This window comes from Harmonia axyridis, chromosome 5, assembly GCF_914767665.1.
Source record: "Harmonia axyridis chromosome 5, icHarAxyr1.1, whole genome shotgun sequence".
In the NCBI taxonomy this organism is placed as follows: Eukaryota; Metazoa; Arthropoda; class Insecta; order Coleoptera; family Coccinellidae; genus Harmonia; species Harmonia axyridis.
In genome coordinates this window covers 2005574-2025724 of record NC_059505.1, presented here as the reverse complement: position 1 = coordinate 2025724, position 20151 = coordinate 2005574, and the positions used below count along the sequence as shown (strand labels likewise).

Genomic DNA, 20151 nt, shown 5'->3' with positions numbered 1-20151 from the left:
ACTGCGATAATTGTTCTGTTCATAGATACATAGTTTCTATGCATCTTACACAGTTCGAATCTATGGCAATTCCATTCTAAATCAGTTTGACAGGTAATGTAACAGTTTATTCGGGAAATATTCTCCCGAATTACACTCGTGCATCAAAATGACCGGATAATTTCGCATTCCAGCGTGTTTTCTTTGAAAAACTGCATTCGGTCATTTTCATTTTTGGAGAAAGAGCCCTCCACCTTCGGTGTCGGGCTCTTTCTCCAAAAATGAAAATGAACTCATGCAGTTTTTATGACAACACGCTGTCATGCAAAATTATCGGTAATTTTGATGCACTTGTGCAATTACTTACGAATATTTCCCTCCTGTCAAAAATTCTATGTATATGGAGAACAATTATCAAAAATTACAGCGAATATTTCCCTCTTGTCAAAAATTCTATGTATCTGGAGAACAATTATCGAAAATTACAGCGATAATTGCATTGTAGGAAGCGAAACTGCACTGCGATAATTGTTCTGTTCATAGATGCTTAGTTTCTATGCATCTAACACAGTTCGAATCTATGGCAATTCCATTCTAAATCAGTTTGACAGGTAATGTAATGTATTCGGGAAATATTCCCCCGAATTACACTCGTGCATCAAAATTACCGGATAATTTCGCATTCCAGCGTGTTTTCTTTGAAAAACTGCATTCGGTCATTTTCATTTTTGGAGAAAGAGCCCTCCACCTTCGGTGTCGGGCTCTTTCTCCAAAAATGAAAATGAACTCATGCAGTTTTTATGACAACACGCTGTCATGCAAAATTATCGGTAATTTTGATGCACTTGTGCAATTACCTACGAATATTTCCGTCCTGTCAAAAATTCCATGTATATGGAGAACAATTATCGAAAATTACAGCGATAATTGCATTGTAGGAAGCGAAACAGCACTGCGATAATTGTTCTGTTCATAGATGCATGGTCTCTATGCATCTTACACAGTTCGAATCTATGGCAATTCCATTCTATATCAGTTTGACAAGTGATGTAACTGTTTATTCGGGAAATATTCCCCCGAATTACACTCGTGCATCAAAATGACCGGATAATTTCGCATTCCAGCGTGTTTTCTTTGAAAAACTGCATTCGGTCATTTTCATTTTTTATGACAACACACTGTCATGCAAAATAATCGGTAAGTTTGATGCACTTGTGCAATAACTTACGAAAATAACTTTATAATGCAGACACAAATCGACTAATATTTCGATGGCGTTATGTTTACAACTACCTAAGCTTATTGTATGACATCTACGATCTATTTATTTCTACTACCACTTACCGCTACAGTCATCTATTGCTAAACGGCGGAAGCAAAGTTGTTTGTCAATTTTCATATCTATCGGATTAGCTGTTTGGTCATGTAAAGGTAACAAACAAATAATCAAACACGCATTAGATTTATCATGTCATCATGGATGGCAGCACCAACAATAATCTTGGGTTTGTACCCCTGATCGTAAAACTGATCAGAATCCACCTCCAAACACCAAGCCATAAAGCTTCACAAATTTTCAATGATCCACGAGGCGATTTATCACAAGAACGAAGGATCTCATCGAGATAATTATAATTTCCAATTAAATAATAAGTGCTCATCATTTCAAGATAGTTACCCGTCTGCCTCGCTCAAGACCGGAACTCACCATGAAATTAGGGTTTACCACGGGTTCGAAGGGTTTATACGCAAACAGAACTAATTTTTATTTCATTAGAAACCCCTCGAGACGCGAATGTCTAGAAAATTTGGTCCAAACTTACCCGGCGATACGTCAGTCCTAAATTGAAACGGAAATTGTTACAGAGCTGTGGGATCATTGAATAATTACAACAATGTTAGTCCAGGAAATTCGCCCGAAGTGTGCCAGGGTTGGATCTTGGATGAGGGACGTGAGGGCGTTAGATCGGAATTTCGGAGATGAAATTTGCCTGGTGGGACGGCAAGATCTTTGGCGTCAGACAAAAATTCGGGGGTGAAGCAGTGACGCCGATCAAGAGATTTTATGAGCTTATATATTTGGTGGTTTCTACCTAGGATCAATGGACTAGTTTTCATTTTTTTGTTAAGGAATAATTCTGAAAATTTAAGTAAAATGAAACAAAAATGTGGAAGAATCATTGAAATATCTCTAGAAATGAAAAAGTTATGGGACTTTGAAGTTGCGCTTGGAAGAATAATTTCATAGTCTAGTGTGTGACGTCACGCCACTTACACGAGGCGACTGGTATTCGCAGAGTGCTTACGAATTCATTGGGGTACAATCATTTGTGCCGTTCGTGTCGTGTTTTGCTCGTTACACGATGGCTGAAATAAAAAAAAATCCTACAAATATTGTATTGTGCCTATGTGTGCAAGCACGACAATTAAAAACCCCAATAAATTGTTTTTTCATGTACCAAATGACATGAATCAAAGGAAGAAGTGGTGCAAATCAATGAGGCGTGACTTAATTGGACCTAAAACTACTTCATATGTGTGTGAAGATCAGAATTGATTCATACCGGATTTTATACGGGCAGTAAACATTATTTTTTTCTCTTTTTACTTTTTACTCCTCACATAAATATGTTTTGCCATTGATAATGGATAGACTTCAACAACCAGTACTCAACTACAAACTGTTTATGAAACGTTTTTCAAATAAATCATCGTTATAAGATGAACCATGATGAAGCAAACTCAAAAGTAGATACTTACTTGAAAAGTTCAACTCCTTTTATTTCAGCACTGACATAAGATGGATTTGAAGAAAAAAACTCCATCACTGCGAATATATCTATTTTAGGCAAATTGTCACTTTGTCCTTTCACGAAGCCTTCTTCCATTATGGTGACATAAAAACAAAACTCGAGTTAAAACTACACGGTACAACTACAAACGGCGCAAGAGCCTTGGCGCGGCTAAGTATTTAAACGTAATTTATGGTGTAGCGATCACAGGTAAGTGGCGTGACGTCACAGACGAGTCGGAGACCAAAGACGTTCTGCGCTAAAATACGCAAATTTAAATAATCTCTTTCTCAGTCATTTATCGATGGATTTTCAAAATTTTTTCACTGATTTATCTGTTTTGCTCAATATTTGAATTCTATCGTGTCAAATATAGTATTATCAACATCACTAAATTAGTCCATTGTGGATTATTCCTTCAGAGAAATACAGGCTGTTTCTGAATTGGAGATACAAAGGAAGATGACAGATTCCTTGGGACATTTTAAGGAGAAAAGTCCTTTAAACAGGGTGTTTCTTGTAGTTCTAACTTTTTTCGAAGATTATATCAGTTCACCGAATCTTCGTTACAGATTGGGTAAATGTTAGGTGTGCTACTTTGCTTTCGCCGTTTTGCAATAGATGACTGTAGCGGTAAGTGGTAGTTGAAATGAATAGATCGTAGATGTCATACCATAAGCTTAAGTATTTGTTAACATAACGCCATCGAAATATTAGTCGATTTGTGTCTGCATTATGAAGTTATTCTCGATTAAATATGTCAGTTTACGAGCCAAATACTCGTCGTTTGCGGGAGGATTCAATTTTCTCCTTGAATATGAAGAAATCTGCGGCTGAGGCTCATCGAATGTTCTCATATACCTACGGTGAGGCCGCTATTAGTGAAAGAACGTGTCGAGAGTGATTTCAACGCTTCAAGAACGGTGATTTTGACGTCGAAGCCCAGCATGGCGGTAGAAGAGAGAAGGTTTTCAAAGATGCAGAATTGGGGGCAATACTTAGAGTGACGCAACAAACCATTTCAAAACGCTTGAAAGTCGTGGGAATGATTAAGAAACAAGGAAATTGGGTGGTGTTCGAGTTGAAGCCGAGAGATGTTGAACAGCGTTTGTTTGCTTGTCAACAGCTGCTTGCAAGGCAAAGACGGAAGGGATTTCTGCATCGAATTGTGGGTGATTACGAAAAATAGGTTCATTACGATAATCCCAAGCGCAGAAATTATGGGGATATTCCGGCCATGCTTCCACGTCGACGGCCAAACCGAATATTTACGGTTCCAAGGTCATGCTTAGTATTTGGTGGGACCAGATCGGCGTAGTGTATTATGAGTTGTTGAAACCGACTGAAACTATCACAGGTTATCATAATCGAAAGTAATTAATGCGTTTAAGTCGAGCATTGAAAGACAAACGACCATTATACAACGAGGGACGTGATTAAGTGAATTTACAGCATGATAATGCTCGACCCCATGTCAGAATGTGTTCAAGACATACTTGAAAACGTTGAAATGGGAAGTCTTACCCCTTACGCCGTATTTTTTAGACGTTGCTCCCTCGAACTATCCTTTATTTTGATCAATGGCACACGGCCTGGCTGATCAGCACTTCCGGTCTTATGAAGAAGTACTATGCCCGAAGATGGGAAAAAGTAGTGACCAGCGATGGAAAAAAAACTTTGAATCATAAATGTATAACCGGTCTTTTACAATAGAGCCTCGAATTTCAGAAAAAAAAGCCGGAAGCAAAGTTGTACGCCTATGTATCATATATGAGTCCAATTAGAAAAACATAACCTTGTATCGTAACTCAAAAACCAGTTGGAAACTGAATTTCTAGCATACCTTTCATTATGGATTGTTTCATGTGAATAATGATTTTTGTTTGTTAGCGATTGTATCAAGAATGTGAAAGTCATAATGGTTCAAGGAAAATGTGAAAATTTCAATTTTGTTGCATAACTCGTTAGTAGTATATAAGTCATTTCTATTAGTTTCAGATTCTTCTCGAAGCAAAATTCGCAAATACACCCACTCAAGTTTAATAAAAGTGCATGTTTCTTAGAACCGCCTTTGAAATTTTATTTTCCTACATCAAGTCTACATAATTCATGAATGGAATTCTCGAGTCTGCAGAATAGAAGGTTCATAACCAACAATTTTGGCATTCATCTGAAATTCATGCAATTTACTCTCAGAGGTTTAGAGGAAAAGTCTGGACAGCTAACAGATATTTTTGCATGACACTGAAATATTAGACTGCCTCTTATATGAACTGAAAGCTTCAAGGGGGTAAGTGATATTTCTCCCGGAGAAGGTCTATTTGAATTTGAGATATTTATACGAAAAACCTTGAATACTTCATACCTACAGGGTGTCTTCAAGAAAGCTTATACACTGTGTCCGTAAAGTATGGAACAAATTCATTTTTAGCTAAACAGATCATTTTAAGAAATAATCCTGAAACATGTCGATTTTTATTTCAATTTACCGTATTTCAAAATAATAATCTAATATACAAGGTGAATTACTTTCGAGTAATGACGTCACCGAATTTTTTTTTAAATGGAACACCCCCATTTTGTCTCAATTTTCCGATTACTCTAGCTAAGCTGATTCCAAAAATGTATCACATATTGATTCGAATTGGTACAGGGTGGACAAAAATACAATAGTTTTGTGTGTGCTCATAAAGTAACGCGTAACATTCTTTATTACTTAAATTAACAATATTATCAAAAATACTTATTGTCTAGCGGCAATTGGTTTGAATTCAACACTCTGTAGTTTGTTACATTTTTAGTTTAATAAAAATGAGCTGTTTCTAAACATGTTTGGTACTTGTGGCCTAGCAGACAGAATATGAAAGAAATTATATCTTATCAATTTAAACAAAAACATAGTCGTCTAGTTTTTTGTGAAATGTCATTATTTGTTTAGTAATTTATTGGTGTTCAATGACAGTTTTGTACTACAATATTTATGGTATTCGTGAATGTTTTAATTATTGCTTAGATTTAATTCATTATTTTCGTCCACCCTGAACCAATTGGAATCAACATGTGATACATTTTTGGGATCAGCTCAGCTAGAGTAATCGGAAAATTGAGACAAAATAGGGGTGTTCCATTTGAGAAAAAAGAATGGTGACGTCATTACTCGAAAGTAATTCACCCTGTATATTAGATTATTATTTTAAAATACGATAAATTAAAATAAAAAATCGACGTGTTTCAGGGCTATTCCTTAAAATGGTCTGTTTAGCTAAAAATGAATTTGTTCCATACTTTACGGACATAGTGTATGTAAGGAGCTATTTAAAAAGTAAGCCGTTAATGGAAAAAATGTTTATGAAACATAAAATAAACTACATATTTGGAATATTTTTTTTTTTTTTTGAGATACGTCAAAGCTCGAGTTGTGATGACTCATATAAATAAAATCATTATTGTGTATGTTTGACCCCACTACATAATTCAAGCTGAAACCAACGAGTTGATCGATCGATTAAAGTTTTATGAAACCTGTATTCATCACATAAATTTAGAAAATTAGTCAACCCATGACTGGTGAATTTTCCAGACAATCCACCATAATTGATCAATATTGAAGAATTCACATACGCAATGAGTCGGCAATATTTGTGATTGTTTGCTTATTAATATTCAATTCGTTTTAAAGTTATACAACACAATGCAATATTTCGGTTACATGGTTGCGCGAAGTGAATTTCATATGAGAACGATTATACATGAAATTTGCTGCATACAATAGAGGCACTGATGGATTAAAAGGGTTTTCCAATGTATAAATTCGTTGCGATGATGCGTTGGTTCATTTCGTCGATTGTGAGGAGTGAAAAGCCAACGATGTGCCGAATGAAGCTCAATACTAGAGAGGATTAAGAGTGTTTTAGTGAAATGGGATGATCGAACATTGATGAATTTGACTTGTCTAGGTATTTTATGTATAATTCATACTGGGCACTTTGAATGGGCCAGCCTGTATAACTAAGGGGTTTTCCAATAAGAGGTTTCATTTTGAATAGCCCGCTTTCTGGGCAGCTGTCACTTTTAGTGCCGTCATATTTCAACGTGAGTAAAACAACTTCATAAGGTATCAAAAACGGAAAGATACACGCTTCAACAACGCATTGAAACTTGAAATGTTCTACAAAAAGGTGAAAATTCACATTTCGCAAAACTACAGCATTTTTGGATCGTCATAAAGCACCTTTTCGGCCTGAAATAGTGAAGCTGGTGGTAAAATTTGAGATGTTGGGACAAGTTAGGGATGTGAAGAATCAAAATCGTGTGCGTCGCTCAAGAACAACGGTCTTGCCTGTAGTAATGATAAAAACCCAGATTTGTAGTAGAAGTGTATTGAACCTGAATTTTTGCGTCGATATGTGACGAAATGGATGAAACATGACTCCATCATTTCACTCCGGAGTCCAATCGACAGTCAGCTGAGTGGACTGCACACGATGAACCCAATCCAAAGCGAAGAAAACACAACAGTCAGCTGGCAAGGTTAGGGCATCAGTATTCTGGGGAAGGCAAGGTATAATATTCATTGATTAACTCCAAAAATGCCAGACCATCAACAGCGATTATTATATGGCGTTATTGGATCGTTTAAAGGATGAAATCGTTAAAAAACAACGACCCCATTTGAACAAAAAAATGTGCTGTTTCATCAAGACAATGCGCCGTGTCACAAATCAATGAAAACAATGGCAAAATTGCATGAATTGGGCTTCGAATTGCTTCTGCATCCACCGTATTCGCCAGATCTGGCCCCCAGCGACTTTTTCCTGTTCTCAGACCACAAAAAATTGCTCACTGGAAAGAAATATAGCGCCAATGAGGAAGTAATCACCGAAACTGAGGCCTAGTTTGAAGCGAAAGACAAATCGTACTACAAAAATGGTATCTAAAAGTTGGAAAATCGCTATAATCGCTGTATCGCCCTCGAAGGCAACTATGTTGAATAATAAAATCGAATTTTGCCAAAAAAATGTGTTTTACTATGGTAGACCGGGGACTTTTCAATTGGCCTGTTATTATTGTGATGGAATAGATGTTGTCAATATTTTGATATTTTCATCAAAATATGATATGAATATCCTTTATCAAGTAGACTCATTGAACCGTTATAATACAAGTGCAAAAGGCATTGATATTCTTCCACGAGTTCAAAAATAATAGCTCGTTTTTGAATCAACAAGTGTTAGAATGAGCCTTGTATACGAGTATTACACATTATTTTTTCTTATTCACTGAGTTTTCATTGATAATAATGGAATATTTCCATAACTATCGTCAAGTGATTTTGGAATTGAAAAATATTGGTTGTGAGAGCTGCTTTCTGTATCACAAATTTAACAGATAGATAACAGATAACTCCGTGACAGGAGAATTCCAATTACCAACATATAATAATGAAATACTATCATTAAATCTGTGTGAAATTGAGATATTCCGCACGATTTTGTATTACAAGGTGTAGCAGAAGGAACGGGAGTTATCACAGAATTACAGAATAAATATTCAATCTGTATAATATATAACTCCGTATACTTTCCATATAATACACGTATGTGTTGGTTAAGAAAATGACATAAAGTCAAGATCAACTCGAATGAGAGAAAGAACACTACGAAGGATGCAGGTTCATGGCGTTGTCTCCAAGGACTGCATTTTCATCTGAATTCTACCGTCAGGAGAATTAAATCCGAGAGTAAATTAAAACTGAGGAAGTCTTAATGGTTCTGCAGCAAAGTTGGAGGTTATAGCGATAACACAACATCCGGCTTGAAATGTATGGATGATAATCGTTCCCTGTATTAAAACGAAGACTGGGTAGAGATTAATTACCTACAGTATTATGAAAACTGTGTTTATTCGGTGAATGATTAGACTTCTCGAAACATTCAAGTCAAAATGGGCATACTGTGTCGAATTCATAGTGACGATCCATATTACATGGAAAAAAATTAAAAAATAATATATGAGCAAGAACAACTCATGAAATAAATATAATTTGAATACCTGAACCCATCGTTATACGTGTGACAACGCTAAAAATATCCTTTTCTCCTTTTCCTTGGTTGAAATGATTGGAAGTTGAAAATTAGTATCTAAAGGATCCTTCCTTCTTGCTGAATCTTCTTGAGAAGAACGGCGCCAGCCAACAATTTAAATCTGAAATGAAATATTTACAATGTAGTATAAATCACTGAATCTAATAACATATTGCACTATATAATTATGCCTAAATGTCTGTAAGTTCTAGTTGTATTGTGTAGCCCGAATATCTCTCCACATTTTTACAATTATGTCTCGTAACTAAAGGGTTTTTTTTTAGAGCTATAGAACTTTAAATTGCAATAAAACAACGATGAATTATTCAATTGACATGAATTTTATTTATCCGCAAGATAATCTTGTGGCATTACATTTTAAATATGATTTCTGGCATATGACCGCCACGGCTGGCTCGGATGTAGTCCAATCTGGACGTCCAATTTTCGATGACTTTTTCCAACATTTGTGGCCGTATATCGGCAATAACACGGCGAATGTTGTCTTCCAAATGGTCAAGGGTTTGTGACTTATCCGCATAGACCAATGACTTTACATAGCCCCTCAGAAAGTAGTCTAGCGGTGTTAAATCACAAGATCTTGGAGACCAATTCACAGGTCCAAAAAGTGAAATTAGGCGGTCACCAAAAGTGTCTTTCAATAAATCGATTGTGCCACGAGCTGTGTGACATGTTGCGCCGTCTTGTTGGAACCACAGCTCCTGGACATCATGGTTTTTCAATTCAGGAATGAAAAAGTTAGTAATCATGGCTCTATACCGATAACCATTGACTGAAACGTTCAGGCCATCATCGTTTTCGAAGAAGTACGGACCAATGATTCCACCAGCCCATAAAGCGCACCAAACAGTCAGTTTTTCTGGATGTAACTGTGTTTCGACATACATTTGAGGATTAGCTTCACTCCAAATGCGGCAGTTTTGTTTGTTGACGTAGCCATTCAACCAGAAGTAGGCTTCATCGCTAAACAAAATAAAATGGACGTAGTGGGCGATACGTATTCCGCACAGAACCATTATTTTCGAAATAAAATTGCACTGTTCGCAAGCGTTGTTCAGGCGTGAGTCTATTCATGATGAATTGCCAAACCAAACTGAGAATAAATCACTTGACAGCTGTTAAATCGGTCGCCATCTTGAACAATAATGCCAACTTAAAGTTATATACCTCGAAAAAAAAAAACACCAGTTATTTGAATACTATTCGAATGGATACGTATAAAGACATGATCAGGTATGAGACAATTGGATGTAGCAGAAGCTCCCAACTCCTGCAGTCAGAGTGTTATCTCACGTTCAGTAGACAGGTATATGAAACAAAAGAAGTTTGGGAGCATCATCCTGGTAGCTCCCTTATCTCAACGGCAGCACAAGACAGATTTCTCCAACAAACTGCAAGACGAAATCTCAGTGTGATGCGTAACGAGCTAAGAGGATAATTATATTAAGTGTTTCACGTAAAACCGATTACGGTAAGTCCACCTGCATTCTAGAAGGTTTTGGAGGGTTGAATTTTCAACAAGAGGAAATCACGCAGCTATGTTAGAGTGGGTCCAATAAAATGCAGATTGGAATATTGGAAATTGGTTGTATGACTTATTGTCGGCTGAGTCAGGCTTGGACTTAATCCATATCCAAAAATATTAAGATCCTGTTTAAAGAATGTTAGGAAAAGTTGAAAAGCTGCAGCATGTACAAGAAGTCGAGGGATATAGCAGTGGAACTATTATGATATGGGGAGGCACATATCTCTATTGCAACAGATTCTCCAACCTGTTGTTATTACATTTACTGCAGGAATTGAAGAAGATTTTCTCTTCATGAATAATGATGCCTGTCTGCACATTGAAGTCCGAGCATCCAATATTCTAGAAGACTTTGCGATAGCTAGCTCAGTCAGTTGATTTTTTAGATTATGATTCAGGGGGGAACCATTGCACTGCGACCAAATGATTTATGACACCCATGTCAGAGCTATTATCGCCATAACGTGATCTACAGCCTCGCCTTTCAGTCTTATAAACTCAAGCTTTTTGATCTTACAAGAGACTACTTCCTCACTTCTACAAGTTTATTGTTCAAAGCAGATTATGCGTTGACTAGTGATGGTGAGGCATTCCGTCACCAAGTGATCTGGAGTTTCTCCCTCCTCTCCACAGAATCTGTACTCGTCGTTTCCTGCTAGACCCATTCTCATGGAGTGCTTCCTGTATTCCTGCTTTCCCTCTGAAGAATCCAGTGAGAAGGTGTAGTATATTCTTGATAAAATCCAGATACTTCTCAGATCTCGCAGTATTAAAGTTTCGAAGAAATTTTTTGGAATTATCTATCCTAGAAAGATTCCGCCAGAGTGTTTTTTCTCCCGAAACTCTTTCTTGTAGCTACATTACATTTGCTTATACCACAGAAAGATTCTAGTCTAATGAAAGGAGTTCATTCCCCTTTTCTGGCGATTGTGTTGACCCCTTTAATTCCTTCAGTTCTTGGGTAACCAGGAACTAAGACTGAACAGACCTCGATATTGTTGTTTCACCTGATGAAAATCCTGATTGAATCCCATTGAGAATGGGATATGGTAGAGAGAAGAGTTAGTCATGGTCAAAATTAATTCCATAGTAAAGATGAACTCTTTGCAGCTCTACAAGAAGCATGGCACAATATACCATAGAAACAGGTTCAGAACTTCATTTCTCTAATTCTGTGGTTATTCCGTTCATTCTTCCACATCTTGTAGAACAAAATCGTGCGAGAATATATCAGAAACGCACAGTTTTCATGGTTATATTTCATTATTATATGTTGGTATTCCTGACTTTCCGCCACGGCTTTATCTGTCAATTCATCAATTTGCCTTGAAGAAATCAGTTCTGCCAACCAACATTTTTCAATGCAAAAATCACTAAATGATATTTATCGAAATATTTCATTAATTTCAATTAAAATTCAATGAATTAGAGAAAATAATGAATAATACTCGTACAGAAGGCTCATTCTACCACTCGTTCATTCCAAAACTCGCCACTTCGTGGCTCGTTTTTGAATTTTGAACTCGTGGAAGAATATCAATGCCTTCTGCACTTGTTTTATAAATAACTATTCAAGTATATCTAGGTAGTGTAGGACTGTGATAAATTCTAGAGTGGGGCATGCTTTCATTAACCTTCTGAAATTTTCAGTCTTCTATTGGGATTTTTCGTTTATGTAAGCAATAAATTATCATTTTATATGAATCATATTTGGATATTTCTAACATCAGCAATATCACATTAAAATAGATAATTTAGAGAATATCATGGGTAACCAAAAAGTTTCCTCCTGAGAGGTGTAAGGTTAAAGTGCGATTCAGTTTCTGCCATAGAGTTACTGAACACGATACTAAAAGCCAATCCACAGAAGCTATTGGAAATGTATGTTTGTTGAAGAATGACCACATTCTCGGAACCTTTGATATTGTGATAGTCTTGTATCATCCGCAGGGCATCGTTTGTACATGAGGTCGAGTTGTAAGCGCTCTGAGTGCTGAGTCATCAGTACACTGCATTCATCAGAACTCGAAATCAATCTCTAACGAACAGTTTGATCAGAACCGATGCAGACAGTTCGTTAGCTGAAAAATTCTATTGTTAAAAATTGGAAAGGCAAATGTTTTGTTACGTTGTGATTCGTGCTTTTAGGCTGAAGTGTAACATTTCTTTTGTTACGATCGTGCTTTCAGTATTGCTTACTGTATCAATAGGCCTTTTTCACTGGTTGGTAGGCAAAAGATGTCGATAAGTGATTTTTTTTAAATTTTACAATAACAATGTCATATATCGATTGAAAGGATGACCGGAAAATAAATCTGGTCCATAGAATAATAAACGTAAATAGAAGAAGTATACGCAATTTTTACATGTCCCCAACATGGTTAGATTACGTTGTCGGATTGTGATATTTTTTCAAATCCACAATTTTACTTAATCGTTATGGATGTATATTATATTGAATGAAATATATTTATTTGAGTGATTCCCGATTAAAAATGCAAATTTGAATATTTGGAATCCGATATTTTTCCTAATTGTCGAATTTATAAGAAGCAGAATATTCATTATTTTCTGTATCTACCTGTTGAAATCCAAGGTTTTGCAACTTTTGCTCTTCTAGTGTCATCGGTTGTTTCACGTCGTTTGGCGCGCTTGAAGTTTGTTTTCTGTATTTCTGATATATTTAGGAATTTGTTTCAATATATTGAGTTGATATGAAACGTTGATTCACTATGGAACAAAAGAAGTGCGTTTTTTTTTGGAGAAACTCGCGAATTGAGTTAAATATCGTATCACTGTTACGTTTTCATTTACGCGCGCTTCTTGTCAAACTTGATAGTACGTGATGAGGTCAAAATTTTCTTACTGAAAATGACATATGCTCCCTCTATCTATGTGTATTACTCTGATATCCGGTGTAATACACTTTCTGTGTGTTTTCTTGTTATTTCTACTCTCTGTCATCTGTTGGTCGCTCTCATACCATGAAGATCTTATGATAGTCTTATAATTATTTCATTGAGTACACTCGTTTTTTAGGGGAGTTTCACATTGTTCTCTGTACTTCCTGGAATTACCAATGTCATATTTATTCCAGCTTTGTTTCCATTCGTTTATTTTCATTCTCCATCGTTCGAAATAATTATGTTAACCAAAAATTCATCAGTTCTCAATTACTTCGCTTATTCATCATTGGAATCTAGACTCTCAAAAAGCCATTCATTAAATTTCGAGTAGTTCACAGCATGAAACAGCTATCAATCAAATTGCCTTCACCTGAGTTGATCAGCCATATTTCAATTTTATTACCCTCCAATCATCGGATACGTTAAAATCTGAATTACGATAGGCATTATCGTTTTCGGTTCTTTAACCAGCTACTCGTTCTATTGAATCGAAAAGCCTTTTGAGCCTCGAATATCATTGCGATTGCTCAAGTGGAATTAAGTCCCGGAAGAATTGATGCAGCTGCTGACTAGAAATTATTCAAGAATCGATATCTGCACAGTTGCCACTTTTCGTCTGTTCTCTCTATGGATCAACAGAAAAATTGGAGAAGTAGTTCTGTTTTCTGGATAACTACCGTTGTGTTTAGATCAGAGTTGGATGGTGAAAAGGATGTTGAGGGAATTTTTTGAGGTTTAACATGTCGGAAAAACAGGGAATCAATTTTCTCATCATTAGTGCGTAGGTGTATATGGTAGCTATATAGAAAAAATAATTCTATTTCTCATCATTAGCGATCCGAAGTTCCAATTATTGGCAGTTCTAATTGTTTCAATATTTTGCCTCATATTTCGAAAAGTATTATATTATTATTATTATTATATTATCGAAAATTATATAGGGTTACAGGGTAGTACCTAGTCCATTTGGGTTTTTCGAATATTTTATATAGGTACAAATTTGTTTACGACTAACATATGATTACAATTGTTCTTCTGCAGAATGCCATACAGGTGGTATTTTTGTGCCCTTGGCTTAATAGGCCAATAGAAAAGTTCCCGGTCTAATATAGTAAAACACATTTTTTTTGGCAAAATTCGATTTAATTATTCAACATAGTTGCCTTCGAGGGCGATAGAGGGATTATAGCGATCTTCGAACTTTTTGATTCCATTTTTGTAGTACGATTTGTCGTTCGCTTCAAAATAGGCCTCAGTTTTGGCGATTACTTCTTCATTGGTATAAAAATTCCTTCCAGCGAACATTCTTTTGATGTCTGAGAACAGGAAAAAGTCGCTGGGGGTCAGATTTGGCGAGTACGAAGCAGAAGCAATTCGAAACCCAATTCATGCAATTTTACCATTGTTTTTATTGATTTGTGACACGGCGCATTGTCTTAATGAAACAGCACCTTTTTTTTCTTCAAATGGGACCGGTTTTTAACGATTTTATCCTTTAAATGATCCTATAACGCTATATAAAAATCGCTATCGATGGTCTGGCCCTTTTGGAGGTAATAATGAATTTTATACCTTGCGTATCCCAAAATACTGATGTCATAACTTTGCCAGCTGACCGTTGTGTTTTTCCTCGCTTTGGATTCGGTTCACTCAGCTGACTTTAGATTGGACTCCGGAGTTAAATGATGGAGCCATGTTTCATCCATTGTCACATATCGATGCAAAAATTCAGGTTTATTGCACTTAAACACCTTCAAACACTTCTCAGAATCATTAACACGTTGTTGTTTTTGATTAATTGTGAGCTCGCGCGCTACCCATTTTGCACACAGCTTCCTCATGTACAAATATTCGTGAATGATATGATGTAGACGTTCAAATGATATCTTCACAATGTCTGCTATCTCGATCAACTTCACTTTACGGTCTTTTGAAATTATTTTGTAAACTTTTTTGAATTTTTCGTCGGTGACAGCCTCTTTTGGGCGTCCGCTGTCTTCGTTGCTCATTTCACCACGTTTAAAGTTAGCATACCAACCAATGATGGTTGATTTTCTGGTGCAGACCCTGGAAACGCTTCATCAAGCCAAGATTTTGCTTCAACTGTATTTTTTTCATTCAAAAGGCAACATTTCATCAATACACGAAATCCTTTGTTTTCCATATTTTTCAAATAACAAAAGTAGCTACACTCACAACGCAATAACTCACAAACTAATGGTCGAAAGCTTGTGAAAAGTCCAATATTTTTCTAATACGGTTCTGATTTTTTTTTCAAATTAGTTTGAAGATTTATCGATGGACCTAATGGAGCGAATTGAATACTGGGTGGTTCAAAATTTATGAGGAATCGACAATATTGGTGAATTCATGAAGGACCCTGTATCTTGGCTCCGGGAAAGATTAGACCTATCATATATAGGTTTTTTGGACTCATGTAGGGTAGTTCTACCTCGGGTTAACGTATGCACATTTACCAATGAAACACCCTGTAGATATCACTTTTAGGCCCTCAATGTCAGTGCTATCCCTTTTTTCAACCGATACCTCATCACGTCACGTGTCACTGGTTGGTAACCTCATAATTCTCCATCTATAGAATCTGCCAGTATACGCCGTGCTCGCTACGTAATGAACTCAATTTATTCCTCAACAATGAGCTCCCAAAAATTGCGGAATCCGGTGATATTATTCTTTCCGGGCCGGTCTATATCTAGCTTCGGCCCGAAACTAATGGCATTAACTAATTCCCAACATCGTTCAGAGCTTGGTTGAAAACGTCCATTAGGGGACATTTTCATTGTGCTTCAATTTACCGTAATTGATATGTCCGAACCATTGAACATCAATTTTCTGCACGGGAAGAGAACAAATAAATGGCTGAATTATCTTCATTCTTTTTTCAACCCAAATATTGTTACTCCATCAATTGCTCGCTGGAGAACTGTTTCAGTGGAATCGTGGATCCTCACAAAGATACAGAGTTATTTTATTTCTCGCATGTTCTCTACTAAGAGGGGTTACAATTCGGTTTGTTTTTCTCATTTATAAATATGATAAGTAATTAAATAAAACGTAAAATTAATGTGAAAAGCACTGAGGTTGAGTCAGAAGCTTTTGGGCTGTGACAGTGACTACTCCTGAGTCAAAAAGGGCATCAGCTGAGTGGAAAGTAGTTCATCAAAGGTCATTAAAGTAACCAAAATCTCAAACATCAGCTGGCAAGGTTATACCCTCCGTATTTTGTGACTTTAATCGTGCCTATATGATTCCTTGACTATCTTTCCGAAGGTAAAACCACCAACAGTGAATATTACAATAGTAATTGGATTGATTGGGTGCAAACCTGGGGAGAAACGTCTTTAAACGCAAAAGAAAAAGTTTTCTTTCGCCAAGACAATACTCCTTTCCAAAAATCGAGGAAATTCATGGTCAGATTGAACGAATTGTGCTTGCCACTGCTTGACCACCCAGTTTTTTCTTCACATTGAGCTCCCGGTAATACTGGCATTTGCAGACCTCAGAAGACTGCTCCAAGGAATGAAATTTTGCTCTAATGAAAAAGTGATTGCTGAGATTAAAACCTATTTCGGATTCAAAGATGAATCTTTCTACAAAGGTGGTATTGAAACGTTGAAGGAGCATTTGTTTGCGTAGACCACTCTTGAAGTAGACATTTTAAGACAAAATGTGTTCTTACTGTGCAGATCCGGGATTTATTGAGTTCAGTGTCACATGTACTACAACGCACTTCTTTTTCCATAACTTTTTTGTATAAACAGAAACCTTTCGATGAAGACTTCAACTTCGGCAATCACTTCTTAATTAGAGCTATATTTGAAGTCAGCATACCACCTTGAAACCGTTGTTGTCGATGGAGCACAATACTTTTTCCCATCAAGAACAGTGTTTAACAATACTAATACATACAGGAAAATGGTTTTTATGCCTTTTTTCATACAAGTAATGACCACTTGGTGAATAGTTGTCCAATTTATAAATTTCATGGTGGTTTCCAAGCTATCCATTCAGTTTGAGATTCTTTTTTAAACATATACTTATTGCTCCTTGCTGGTTCTTTTTTTCTTTGTTTTAAGATTTAATTATAAAGTCGACAATCGTTGGTGAAGAGAAAGGATGGAATAGTATATAACATTACTAGCAAGGTAAGAGGGTTTTTACTGGCGAATGGAGGATATAATTGACGAGCCGCAGGCGAGTCAGTTACCTCCTTGAGCCAGTAAAAACCGTTACCTTGCGTGTATTGTTTTATATTTTATTTGTTTCTCATTTGTAAAAAGGTTAGATAAATTCCAAAAAAATCTCAATAATTTGTCTCAAATGTCGTAAGCTATCATAGACATAAGTCTATGTAAGCTATGGAAGCGTTGCCATGAACATGTCTGTTTATTTTTCTTTACATTTGTTTTGGCGAAAGCGGGAATGAATGTACCAAAAGAAATTATTGAGGCTGCCAGTAGTGTAGCTTCAAGTTTATTACCTGCAAAATCAGCTTCAAGGTACGAGCGAGAATACGACGACTTCAAAAAGTGGCAAAACAAAAATAGTGTGATTGGGGTAACTGAAGATGTTTTGTTGGTCTACTTGAATCAACTATCAGCTAGATTCAGCCCTGATACTTTATGGGCAAAATGGTCTATGCTGAAAAGCTGCTTGGAAATGAAAGAAAATGCCCCTGTTCGCAGGTTTGTTTTCCTTAAAAAATTCATTGAAAAATATGACGTTTAGTTGTCATTTGCAGATTTCAAAAGATAATAGCGTTTCTGAAACGAAAAAATTTGCGTTATACGCCAAAAAAGGCCAAGGTATTAAGTAAAGAAGAGGCTGAACAATTCCTTTTACATGCTTCTGATGACCAGTGGTTGCTGGCGAAAATTGTAACAATATTTGGGATTTTTGGATGTTGTCGATGTGACGAAATTCTCTCCTTAAACATGAATGATGTAGAAGATATGGGAAAATACGTTATATGACGATAAAACAAAATTTTCTAATGTAAATAATACTACTAACTTGTAAAAATTTTGCAAGTTAACTGTCAGTTTTACAAGTTAGTGACTTGATAAAATAAACTTTCTTGATTAATATTGTGTTTTTGGAAACTGACGTTTACAAATGAGAAACAAATAAAAGATTTTGTTTGATTGAAGAAGAAGCCCTTCAATATAAATATGTCAGATTTTTTGTACACAAATACGCAAACCTGTCACAGCACCTATATGGGGAGACAGAGTTTTTGCTGAGGTTTTCATCTGTTCTCTTGTATCATACGTTGAAATGTATGATGCCCCGTTTGAATGTCCTCTTCTTATACTGAGATTTTATCTACACATGCTTTATAGTAGAAGTTTTGGCGAGATCCCTAGTGAACTCAGCGGTTAGGCAATTCAGCGATCTCTGCCTAAGATACACCCTCTCACTCCATCGTGAGAGGTGACCCTGTTGCGTTGCAACGACCTCTTTAAATCGCCCGGGGACGAAGTAGTGTGGCGCGAACACCCATAGCGCCATCTGCGAGCAGACAGAGTCACTACAAAGTTAATAATTTTCGTATTGCTCTATCTAAAAGGATAAATATCATATAAACAAGTAACGGATATGACATAGAAAGATATTTTATTTGCAAGCTCTTCTGTACAGAATTATATAGAATTAAAAGTGAACAAATTTGTTTGTTTGAGAGTTGACGCATATTATGAAAAATAGAATCCATTATGATCATCTGAATCATCTGAATACTTTCTGAGTTTGCAATTCTAAATCTTCACACCCATTTCACACGATCAGCCCTCAAAGTTTCCAAGACTTCGGGTTTCCCCTCTTCTTAATTCAATAACAAAGAGCGTGAACTGCGAAAACACTTAGGGGAATTTTAATTTGTTTCCATCCACTCGATTGCAACTGCTCTCAGTCGAATCCGACGTGCTAAAATAAGAAAAACAAGAATATCAAATTGAGCAAATCGCATAATTCCTAAACAACGAACCTAATCAATCAAGGTGCCACTTCACCCCCCCCCCCTCTATCCTGATTTGTTTTTTCATCATCTAAACCCCCCCCACCTTCGGAAATCAATAAGAGAGATGGTCCCGAGTTTTTAAAACGTGTACCGAAAACTAATTACGTCATCTGAGCCTCCCGTCAGGAATCTTGGCGTCCTGCGGGACTGGAGCGCCGCCTGACGGATAAAACGCGAAGCTGGTGGGGCAACAGGTAAGTCCCCACCGCGAAAAAATGAAATAAATGGCCGTTTATTGGAGTTTCGACCTTTTCTCGTTTTTTTCCCGGGCTCTGGGGACTGGAAGCGCATATTTTAAAAGGATTACCGCGGATGAAAACAATCAGGAGCATTGGAAGGACATCCGGGCCACGGAGGATTCTCCAACGTTAATTTGACGCTTTCGGCTAGTTCCGGACGTTGAATTATTCGGAGCTGCCGTAAAAATGAGGCACGTTGACTGACTGAATTATTTGCGCTGGTAATTACTCGGAATTATAGCAGTTTCGAGGGTTTCTAGATTTCTTTCAGTAGATTTTGATGAATTTCAGTAGATTTCGGTATATTCCAGTAGATTTCGGTATATTCCAGTAGACTCCGGTAGAGTTCAGTAGATTCCGGTAGATTTGAGTAAATTTCGGTAGATTTGAGTAGAATTCTGTGTCTTACAGTTTATTTCGATAGATTAAAGAATCTACTGAAATTTATTGAAATCAACTGGCATCGATTGAAATCTACCGAATTCCATCGAAAAAATCTTGAAATCTATGAATCTACTGGAATATACTGAAATTTACTAAAATCTACTGAAAACTACTACTGCAAT

General features: G+C 36.6%; 1 protein-coding gene across 2 annotated transcripts in view; it reads right to left on the bottom strand.

The window, feature by feature from the left end:
• Positions 1–20151, bottom strand: part of LOC123679692 (5-hydroxytryptamine receptor 1-like) — a 197086-nt gene that overhangs the window by 41811 nt on the left and 135124 nt on the right. For both annotated transcript variants that reach the window (XM_045617101.1, XM_045617102.1), the window contains one exon: positions 8823–8975. The gene's annotated coding sequence lies outside the window, so the exon portion shown is untranslated. The remainder of the gene's footprint in view (positions 1–8822; positions 8976–20151) is intronic.